This window comes from Papio anubis, chromosome 4, assembly GCF_008728515.1.
Source record: "Papio anubis isolate 15944 chromosome 4, Panubis1.0, whole genome shotgun sequence".
Taxonomy (NCBI): Eukaryota; Metazoa; Chordata; class Mammalia; order Primates; family Cercopithecidae; genus Papio; species Papio anubis.
In genome coordinates, this window is record NC_044979.1 from 79,869,970 (window position 1) to 79,882,056 (window position 12,087).

Sequence of the window (12,087 nt, forward strand, 5' to 3'; positions counted from 1 at the left end):
ATCTATAGTCCCCACCCCAAATCAACAGAATATACATTCTTCTCAGCACCATCAGCCACCCGCACCAACTACAGAATTGGAAGCAAAGCACTCCTCTCAGCAAAACGTTAAGAACAGAAATTATAACAAACTGCCCTCAGACCACAGTGCAACTCAAACTAGAACTCAGAACAAACCAAGCAAAACCGCTCAACTACATGAAACTGGAACAACCTGCTCCCTGAATGACCTACTAGGTACACTGAAATGAAGGCAGAAATAAAGATGTTCAAGTCCACGAACAGTGATGCCAACATACCAGAATCTCTGGGATTACATTTAAAGCAGTGTAGAGGGAATTATACACTAAATGCCCATACAGTTAAAAGATCTTAAAATTGACACTCTAACATTGCAATTAAAAGAACTAGAGAAGCAAGCAAACACATCTGAAAGCAGCAGAAGGCAAGAAATAATCCAAGATCAGAGCAGAACTGAAGGAGATAGAGAGACAAAAAAAACCCCTCCAAAAAAATCAATGAATCCAGGAGCTGCTTCTGAAGACGGCCAGAATTCACAGACCACTAGAGACTAATAAAGAAGAAAAGAGAAGAATCACCACTTAATTAAAAAAATGAGATAAAGGAGATATCACCACTGGACCCCACACAGAAATACAAACCACCATCGAGAATACTGTACCCCATGCAAATAAACTAAAAATCTAGAAGAAAATGGATAATTTCTGGACACTTACACTTTCCAAGACTAAACCAGAAGAAGTTTAACCTAATACCAATAGTAGGTTTAAATGAGCAAGTACCATTAAAATTTCTACCAACCAAAAGCCCAGGACCAGATGGACTCCACAGCTGAATTCCTACCAGAGGTACAAGGAGGAGTTGGTACCATTCCTTCTGAAACTATTCCAATCATTAGAAAGAGGGAATCCTCCCAACTCCATTTTATGAGGCCAACATCCCTATTACCAAAGCCTGACAGAGACATTAACAAAAAAGAGGAATTAGACCAATATCCCTGATGAACATCGATGCAAAAATCCTCAATAAAAATTACTGGCAAACCGGATTCAACACACGTTTATCCACCATGATCAAGTGGGCTTCATCCCTGGATGCGCTGAATTCAATATTCGCAAATCAATAAACATAATCCAGCATATAAACAGAACCAAAGACAAGTAGAACCACATGATTATCTCAATAGATGCAGAAAAGGCTTTGACAAAATTCAGTCTTCATGCTAAAAAACGCTCAATAACCTGGTATTGAAGGAACGCCCTCAAAATAATAAGAGCTTATTACACAAACCCACAGCCAATATCATACTGAATGGGCAAAACTGGAAAATTCCCTTTGGAAACTGGCATTAACATTAGATGCCCTCTCTCACCACTCCTCGTATCTAAATATAGGTACAAGTTCCACAGCAATTAGGCAAGAGAAAGAAATCAAGGTACCTGTTAGGGGAAAGAAGTCACATCCTCTTGCAGATTGTTTACTTGTATATTTAGAAAACCCCATTGTCTCTGCTCCAAATCTCTTGTTGATAAGAAATTTCAGCAAAGTTCCCAGTTACAAAATTACAAACCACATTCTGGTACAATTCAGTACTGGCATTAAACAGCCAAATCATGAAATGAACTTCCATTCACAATTGCTTCAAAGAGAATAAAATACCTGAATCCAACTTCAAGGATGTAAAGAACCTCTTCTGCTAGAAACTACAAACCACTGCTCCAGTAAATAAAAGAGGACACAAACAAATGGAAGAAACATACCATGCTCATATTAGGAAGAATAAATATCGCAAAATGGCCATACTGCCTGCCAGTAATTTTATAGATCTAAATGCCATCCCTACCGCTACCAATGAGTTTCTTCACAGAATTGGAAAACTGCTTTAAAGTTCAAGCATGGAACCAAAAAGTATTCGCATCTCCAAGACAATCCTAAGCCAAAGAACAAAGCTGAGGCATCACGCTACCTGACTTCAAACTATACGCTACGTAATCCAAAACAGAATGGTACTGGTACCCAAAACAGATATTAACTAACAACAGAACAGAGCCCCTAGAAATAATACCACATCTACAGCCATCTGACTTTGGATAAACCTAGAAACAAAGAAATGGGGTGATCCCCATTTAATAAATGGTGCTGGGAAAATTGGCTAGCCATGGCAGAAAGCTGAAACTGGATCCTTCCTTACTCCTTATAATGAAAATTAATTCAAGATGGATTAGGAGACTTAAATGTTGACCTAATACTATAAAAATCCTAGAGGAAAACCTAGGTAGCACCATTCAGGCATATAGGCACAAGCAAAGACTTCATGTCTAAATAATCTAAAAGCAACAGCAGCAAAAGCCAAAATTGACAAATGGGATCTCATTAACCAAAGAGCTCTGCAATGTTGTTCACCACCAGAGGAACAGCAACCATGAAGGGAGAACATTTTTGCAATTTACTCATCTGACAAAGGGGCTAATATCCAGAACCTACAAAGAACTCCAAACAACTTACAAGAAAAACAAACAACCCAACAAAAGTAAAAGGATATGAACAGACATTTCTCAAAGAAGACATCTATACAGCCAATGACACGAAAAATGCTCATCATCACTGCACATCAGAGAATGCAAATCAAACCACAAAGAGATTCATCTCACAGTTAGAATGGCGATCATTAAAGTCAGGGAACAAGAAAGTGCTAGAGGATGTGGAGAAATAGGAACACTTTTACCGTTGGTGGACGTAAACTAGTTCAATCCATTATGGAAAACGGTATGCATGCATTCCTCAAGGATCTAGAACTAGATGCCCATACGACCAGGCCATCCCATTACTGGGTATACCTAAAGGATTATAAATCATGCTGGCTATAAAGACACACGTATGTTTATTGGCACTATTCACAATAGCAAAGACTTGAATCAAACTCCAATGTCCATCAGCACAGACTGATTAAGAAAATGCGGCACATATACACCATTATGAATACCATGCAGCCATAAAAAGGATGAGTTTGTGTCCTTGTAGGACATGATGAAGCTGGAAACTACCTGGCCCTAGCAAACTATCACAAGAACAGAAAACCAAAACACCGCATGTTCTCATTCATAGGTGGGAACTGAACAATGAGATCACTTGGACTCAGGAAGGGAACATCACACACCGGGCGGCCTATCATGGAGGGGGTAGGGGGAGGGATTGCACTGGGGAATTATACCTGATGTAAATGACGAGCGAGGCACAGCAACATGGCAGGCTGGGTGCATACATATGTAACAAACTCCCGTATCATGCACATGTACCCTACAACTTAAAGTATAATAATAATAAATTTAAAAAAAAATGTCTCAGGTTTTTTTTTTTGGTCTGGGAATTATTTCCCTTCCTGTTTGAGGGCTATTTTGCTGGGATATTCTAGGATGCTGTTTGTTTATGTGTGTGTGTGTGTGTGTGTGTGTGTGTGTTTTGGTCTGGGAAAGTATTTCTCTTTCCTGTTTGAAGGATACTTTTGCTGGATATTCTAGGATACAAGTTGTTTGTTTATGTGTGTGTGCGCGTGTTTTTTTGTCTGGGAAAGTATTTCCCTTTCCTGTTTGAGGGATACTTTCGCTGGATATTCTAGGATACAAGCTGTTTGTTTGTGTGTTTGTTTTTTTCTCCTATACTTTGAATATGTTATGCCACTCTCTCCTAGCCTGTAAGTATTTCACCGAGAAGTTTGCTGCCAAACATCTTGGAACTTCACTGTATCTTGTGTTTCTTTTTTCTTGCTGCTTTTAGAATCATTTGTGTATCCTGGACTTTTTGAAGTTTGAGTTTTAAATGTCTTGAGGTAGTCTTCTTTGGGCAAAACCTGTTTGGTATTTCATAACCTCCTTATAATTGAATATTAATATATTTCTCCAGGTTTGGGAAGTTCTTTTTTATTATATCTTTGAATAAACTTTCTACCTCTATCTCGTTCTCTACCACTCCTTTAAGGCCAATAACTCTTAGATTTGCCTTTTTCAGGCTTTTTTCTAAATTTTGTAGGCATGCTTCTTTTTTAAAATTATTTTTCTTTTGTCTCTTTTGTGTATTTTTAAATAGCCTGTCTTCAAGCTGAATAATCCTGTCTTCTGCTTGATTAATTATTCTGTGAAGAGAATCTGATGTATTCTTCAGTATTTCTTTGCATTTTTCTTCTCCAGAATTTCTGCTTGATTCTTTTTAATTATTTTAAGCTCTTTGTTAAATTTATCTAATAGAATTCTGAATCCTTTCTATGTATTTTTCCAGATTTCATTGAATTTCCTCAAAACAGTTGCTTCAAATTTTCTCTGTTAAAGGTCACATATCTCTGACACTTCATGATTGGTCACTGGTGTCTTGATGCTTGTGGATGTTCTCTGGTGTCTGGACATTGAATAATTCAGTCTTTATTGAAGTCTCACAGTCTGGTCTTGTTTGTATCCATCCTTCTTGGGAATGATTTCAATGTGTTTGAAGGGACTTGGATGATGTGATCTAAGTCTTTGGTCATTGTGCCATATCTGCATTAAAAGGTACCCGAAGTCTCATAATGCTGTGACTCTTGCAGACTCATGTCTTTGTGGTCTTGAATAAGATCCAGAAGAATTCTCTGGATTAAAAGGCAGATACTCTTGTTCTATTTCTTCTTTTATTTCCTCCCAAACAAATGGAGTCTTTCTTTCTGTGCTGAACTGCGTGGAGCTTGAGAATATGTGACATAAGCACGCTTTGGCCACCACGACTGTGTCTGCACTGGGTCAGACCTGATGCTAGCACAGTATTGCATCTCATCTAAGGCCTGTGGTAACTACTACTTCGCTACCACATGTGTTCATTCAAGGCCCTAGGGCTCTAAAATTAGCAGGTGGTGAAGCCAGCCAGGCTTGTGTCCTTCCCTTCAGAGTGGTGAGATCCTCCCAATCCCACGTGAGTCCAGAGATGCCATCTTGGAGCAAAGGCCTATAGTCAAACTTTAGGGATCTACCTGGTGCTCTATTTTTCTGCTACTGAGCTGGCTCCCAAGCCACAAGGCAAAGTCCTTCCCACTCTTCCCTCCCATTTCTGCAACCAAAGTTGTCTCTCCCCATGGCCATCATCAAACTAGGCCAAGAGCAAGGACTGCCTGGCTACCGTCAATGTTTATTTGAGGCCCAAGGGCTCTCCAGCCAGCTTGTGAATGCCACCAGGCCTAAGACTCTCCCTTCAGAGAAGTGGGCTCCCCTGTCACCCAGAGAAGGTCCAAAAAAGCCATCCCAAAGCCAAGTCCTTGAACTGGGGACCTCAAGAATCTACTTGATGCTCTACCCCACTGTGGCTAACCTGGTACTTAAGCTGCAAGACAAAGACCCCTTTACACTCCTCTATCCTTTGCTCAAGCAAAAGGAGTCACTCCCCACAGCTACCACAGCCTAGAATGCACTGCGTCACACTTGAATCCAGCATGTCCCCAAGTCTCACCCAAAGCCCATGATGAGTGCTGCCTGGGCACCACTTCTGACTATTCAGGGGTCAAGCGCTCTTCAGTCAGCAGGATTTAGACCCAATTATCCCAAGTGGGTTCTTCCCTTCAATGCAGCAGATTCCCTTCTAGCCCAGGGTGTGTCTGGAGGCTAAAGTCTGGAAGGGGGGCCTTAGGACTCTGCCTGGTGTTCTATACCACTGTGGCTGAGTTGGTATCTAAGTTTCAAGACAAAGTCCTTTTTACTATTCCCTCCCCTCTCCTCAAGGAGAAAGAAGGAGTCTCTCCTGGAGCTGCAAGCTGTGATGCCTCAGGCGGAGGGATGGTTGGTGCAAGCACTCCCTTGACTGCCCCAGCTGATGTCTCATTGGGTTGCATGCCTCCCTGTCTCCCAAGTCCACTGGCTCTGAACACAGCATAGCACCAGTGCTTTCCCAGGAATGGCAGGTCTTGAGGCTTAGACTGCTTTTCAAGTTTATTTAGAACCCCAGAACACTTTAGCCTACAATGGAAAGGCTTGCCAAAACTCAGGTTCTGACTGTTGGGATGAGCAATTCCCCTCTGGCGAGGGCTGTTCTAAATATCCCCACTGTAAGTACCAGCTGAGTTCTTCTCAGTGTTGCTTTCTGCTGCTATAGGTCAGCACGGAATTCCAATGCAAAGTCCCACAATCACTACACTCTCCCTTCCTCAAGCACACAGATTCTCTCTCTGTGTCATGTGACCACTGCTGGGGGATGGGGAAGGAGTGGCATTAGCAATTCAAGACTATCTTTTCTACCCTTTTCAGTGTCTCTCTCAGTTAAATGAAGTTAAAACCAAGCGCTGTGATCACTCACCTGATTTTTTTTGGTCCTCATGAATCTAAATATTTTTTGAATTTTTGTGTGGATAGTTGTTCAACTTGGTGTTTCTTCAAGGAGGACAATTGATGGAAGCTTCTTTTCAGCCTTCCTGCTCTGCCTCCTCTCCCTATTTTAATCATTTTTACTGTACTTTCGATGGCATTAAGTACATACACATAGTTTTACAACAATCGTCACCATCCATCTCTATAATTATTTTCATTATGGAAAACTTAAACTCTTTTCTCGTTAAACAATAACCACCTATTCTCACTCCCTCAGCCCCTGTAAGAAACTATTCTAAATTCTGTAGGCTTAGTCTATAAATTTGACTATTCTAGGTATCTTGTATAAGTGTAATCATGCTGTATATCAACCTCGTATCTGACTTATTCACTTAGCCTATTGTCTTCAAGATTTGTCCACATTGTAGTATATTTCATAATTTTCTTCCTTTTTTAAGGCTGAATAGTATTTATTTGTATACATTTTGTTTATCTACTCATCTGAAGGTAGATGCTTAGATTGCTTCCACATTTTACCTGTTACAAACAGTACTGCTATAAATTTGGGTTTACAAAGGCTTTGAACTGAATTGTTTACCCACAAAATGTGTATTTTGAAACTTTAACCTTCAATGTGATAGTATTTGGAGATAGCGTTTTTAGGATATAATTATGATTAAATAAGATCAAAAGGATGGGGTCTTTATCTGATAGGACTTTTGGCCTTGGAAGAGAAAGAGAGTAAATGATTTTTCTCTTTCTCTCAATGCACAAAAGAAAGGACATCTGAACACACAGGGAGAATGCAGCAGTGTGCAAGCAAGGAAGAAAGACATCACTGGGAATGAAACTGGCTAACACTTTAATCTTCTTGGACTTACCAGCCTCTAGAACTATGAGAAATAAATTGCTGTGGGTTAACCCACCCAGTCTATGGTATTTCATTATGGTGGCTGTACAGGACTAACATAAAAAAAATCCATTCAAATTATTGTTTTTAATTTTTTTAGTAGACACCCAAAAGTGGAATTGCTAGATCATATTATAATTCTATTTTTAGTTTTGTGAGGAAGGGCCATGCTGTCATTTATAGCAGTTATACTATTTTGCATTTTCACAAGCAGTGAACAAGGATTTTAATTTCTCCACATCCTAGCCAATACTTATATGCTATTTCGCTTTGTTGCTTATTAGTCTTTTATAATAACCATCTTAATATGTGTAAAGTGGTATCTCTTTATGGTTTTGATTTGCTTTTCATAACGATCAGTTATGTTGATGATATTTCATGTCACTTTTCACCTTTAACTCACTTTTATTCTTATTCTCTGAGTTATTTAACAGATTTTCATTCTGTTTTCTGTGCTTATAATAAAAATCGCACCTTATTTGCCTAGAAAGAAGTGCAATTTTTGCTTAAAATCTATCTTCTTTGTAAATTCTTCTTGAATCCTATTTTCATATTAATATATCTTTTTCTAGACATCTATTATCTTCTTTATACCATGATTACTGCAATTTCCACAGCTTGAAGTGGATTATAATTAGACATACATGGGTCTTCTTCTACTTGACAAAACTTTGTTCTTATTCATTTTGTTTTTCCCAGGATCTATAAATGCTGAATTAATTCATTCACAAAGAAGAACTCTTTATTTAGAATATTCATTACTGCTTTTGTATATTAATGTGTAGTTTTATGTGTGATTATGTCATGAAATATAAATTGTATTTCCTTAGGTACATCTAAAAATCTAGGTAGAAAACCTAAGTATATTTGATATTGATGTCAGAAATAACTGATGACTTGGTGTAAGGGAAATATTATTAGAGTATATCTTTTATGAATACTTGTACATATATGTCATTGAATAGAATTTTGGTTACTGTTTAAGTCTCTTCATGTTGGTAATATTTATATCCTTGTAGCTAAAGTGGATATCCAAAGGTAAAAAGCTTTTCTAAGCTTCATTTGGCCAGATTTTCTGGTAAATATAAATCTAATCTACTGTAGCATTTTCTTCTGTCACACTCAAGTAGGAAAGGTAGAGTCAGAAATTTGATTGTGAAGAGCAACTTGTAATTCATACGTTCCTATGACAAGGGGTGCTGTAAAATATTGTCCACTGAGCCCTGAACCAACATAGGGAGTTATAATATGGCATTTTTGATAGCCACCCTGCAACATTTTGTGCTAGTCTCATCTCTTATTCTTCCTAGCAACTTATTAAAGGGGCAAGCACTATCAACAGCAGATACAAGAAAGGACAATGTAACACTAAAACAAATAACATAAAATTTTCTTACACTGGGCCCTAAAGCATTCTGCAACTATAGAAAGTTTATGGAGAAGAAATTACATTACTGCTTAGAAATCTAAGGTGCTATTCCAAATCTAGTGTCTTGGGTACCTATAAAATATATACGAGCAGAGATTAAACTCAAAATCAAGAAATAATAGTAGAGCCCCACTCTTCTCCCTCTGGTAATAAAGACAAATCCTCAGTTAAAGAAGTAATTTCTATTTGGCATCATACTAACAAAGATTCCATGACTAATTTTTTGAGATATTAACTAAAAGTAGCCACTGGTAAAGAGGGTGAAAATTTTGTTTTCTGCTTTTCAACTTAATCTTGTTACTAAATGACGATATGAATGTACAAGAGATCAGTTCCCAAGAGGTGGAGTGAAAAATCAGACCTTGAAATAACAAATATTACTTAGCTTAAGTGCAATAATATATTTCATGGTAAAACACATTAGGATGTATGACTGTTTACGTGAAATTTTTTCTTGCTTAGTTTTGTCTAAGAGCTCATGAAATTAAGTATTGCCTACTCCCATATTTCAAAATGATATGCCAGACCCTCTAGAATTGACTCACAGAGAAGTTGATTGAAAAGTGATGTTTTAACCTTTAGATGACTATTCAGTTTCAGCTTGTAAATTAGACTGAAAAGGACAAAAATAGGTAGAGATATAATTCTTTTGAGAAAAAACAGTGATAATTACTTGGCATTTATTTAAATGACAAGATTCTATCTAAAACAGCACATGCCAGCACACCAGAGAGTCAGCTGATGACCACACATGGAAAAGAAACAGGATTGTGTTGTTCTATGTCCTTCCAAAGAAGGGTATCTGGAAGAGAAAGGATAACTCAGCCATCAAATGCTGTGGAGATCTACTCTTGGTTGTTTAGAGGTGATGGGAAAATGGACTACTAGGGGATGGTACATGAGGAAATCACAAAGTTCCACAAGAATGATAGTTATTTTATTCACAGATGCAACAATAACATATGAACCTCAATTTACAACTGGAAGGTCAAATGGGAATAATTCCGTGGCTCATTGCCTCTTATTTTTCCCGAAAATGTTAGATGATCAATATGTCAGAGATTACAATTAGGAAGCTAGGAAGTAGGCTATAAGAATATTTGAAGAGACAGAATAATCTATTCAGTTTTGCCTTTGCCTGTGGCCAGTTCCAATGGGGAAGTGCATTAAAATTAGAAGGTTACTGTTAATGATTACATTGAACTGGGAATTACTGTATTAAAAACATTGATTTTTGTTTAAAGTGACAGAATAATTTTTTTATTATCTGAAAGTTATTGGTAAGACTACACCCCAGACCATGAAATGAATCAGCCATACAGAATCTATCGGAAAATGAACATCTGGGCAGAAGGTTTGCTCACTGATACTGAAAGGATATTGTTTCTAATCCTATTTATTGACTATACTAAAAAAAAAAAAAAATGATTAGTACTGATATTTCCAATTTTAAGTTACAGTTAATACAAATATTTTCATGTTCCTAATTTAATAACAAGGGTTTCTCATGTCTTTTCCATTTGCGTTTTTTAATTTTGTTTGTTTTAGAGACAGGTTCTGGCTGTCACTCAGACTGCAGTGGAATGACATGATCATAACTCACTGCAGCCTCAAACTCCTGGGCTCCAGCAATTCTCCTATCTCAAGTAGCTAGGACTACAGGCGCATGCCAACACACTCAGCTAATTTTTTTTTTTTTTGTAGAAAGGGTTTTGCTATGTTGCACAGACGGGTCTTGAATTACTGGCCTCAAGTATGTAATCCTACTGTCTCAGCCTCTAAAAGTACTGGGATTACAGGCTTGAGTCACCATGCCCAGCCTCTCTATTTTATAATTGTGTCTCTTTTAAACTGAATGAGAATTATTCTAGTAACATTAACATATCAATCTCTCAGATCTTTCCTGGAATTTGCATAAAATAGTTAAAATCTCACAATTATGAAAAAAAATAAAAGTCCTGAGGAATGATTTTTTTAAGCCTGAAATATATCAACTAACATCATGCATTCAAAGTGCTTTATCTAAAAGTCACTTGAAATCATTTTTTGTGCCTTTATTTGATATAAAAATAAATACATGCTTCCATATTTTATTCATGTTAAGGTTTTTCTTCTTCATTTTTAACTTAATGATATGTGATATAATTTTAAACATATGGATATGTACATGTTTCCAAAGTCAACATTATATCAACAGGTATACTATTCTCTTCCTCATTTGAGTTGTATACTCTAAGTCATTTAATTTCTAATCTGAAGATTTATTTTAATTATATTGTATCAAATTTTACCCTGTTCAATTTTTTTCTGCTTCATTGTTATCTTCTCTTGGTGAATCTCACTGCTGAAAAGTCTTGGTTTTCCTTTCTAAATAGAATATCCACATTATCTTAAATTGGATGTTCCAATTTGACTTGAATATATGCTACCGTCAACATGCCTGTTAACAACCTCATTTTGTTTTCCTTCGTAAATGATTTTTTCCTGTTTTGTCTTTAATATCTACTATTATTTTCTCTCAGTTTTCCCAGGTAAACAGTGAAGTCTTTCAGGAATCACGTCCATTTTAATATCAGGAAAGTAGTCTTGAATCATAATCGTAAATTTTGATTCAGATTCATCTTTTCTTTTTATTTTTTAGGCAATTACAAGCATTTTGGATCACCCTGGCCTATCTTCTATCTATCACTGTTTCTCTGATTCTTTCCAAACTTTTAATTTTATTCTTGTTTTCTTTTCATTTCTATTAAATGTTTAAATCCAGAGTTAAAAATAAAAGCAAAATAAAGGGTATATGTGTGGAAGAATAAAATACATATTTTATTTTTCTATACCTTAAATACATATATAAATAAAACTTAAATACAAATAAATTAAAATAATGAATTAGGCACAAATGTGCAGGAAAAGCACAAAAAGCAAAAGATAAGGAAAAAAGAAGAAAATAATGACAGAAAATAAAAATATGGACCAAATAATAATTAAATAAATTATCATATCATTTAAAAAGTTACAAATAAACTCTCAAGTAACCTCATTTTGGAAAACAGAAAGCACAAATATATAAAGTAAGAAATGAAAAGTGGAAAATAACTATTAAAACAAAAAATGACTTAAAAAGGAAATTACTTTGTGCAAAGCTATGAAAATAAAGTTGAAAGCCCTGATAAATTGGATAACTTTTTGGAATTCCATCGTCACTGGAAACTACGATAGAGACCAAATGTCTAAAAGACAAAGGAAAAAGTGATAAGGGATCCCCCTGCCCACCACCAAAATGACGAATTCCTGGTAATTTCTGGGAATTCTAACAAATATCCAAAACTTACAGATTGCCATGGCTATTTAAACTATTTCAATCACTTGCAACATAAAAGAATGTACAGGGCAATTATAAACTTATATCAAATCTTG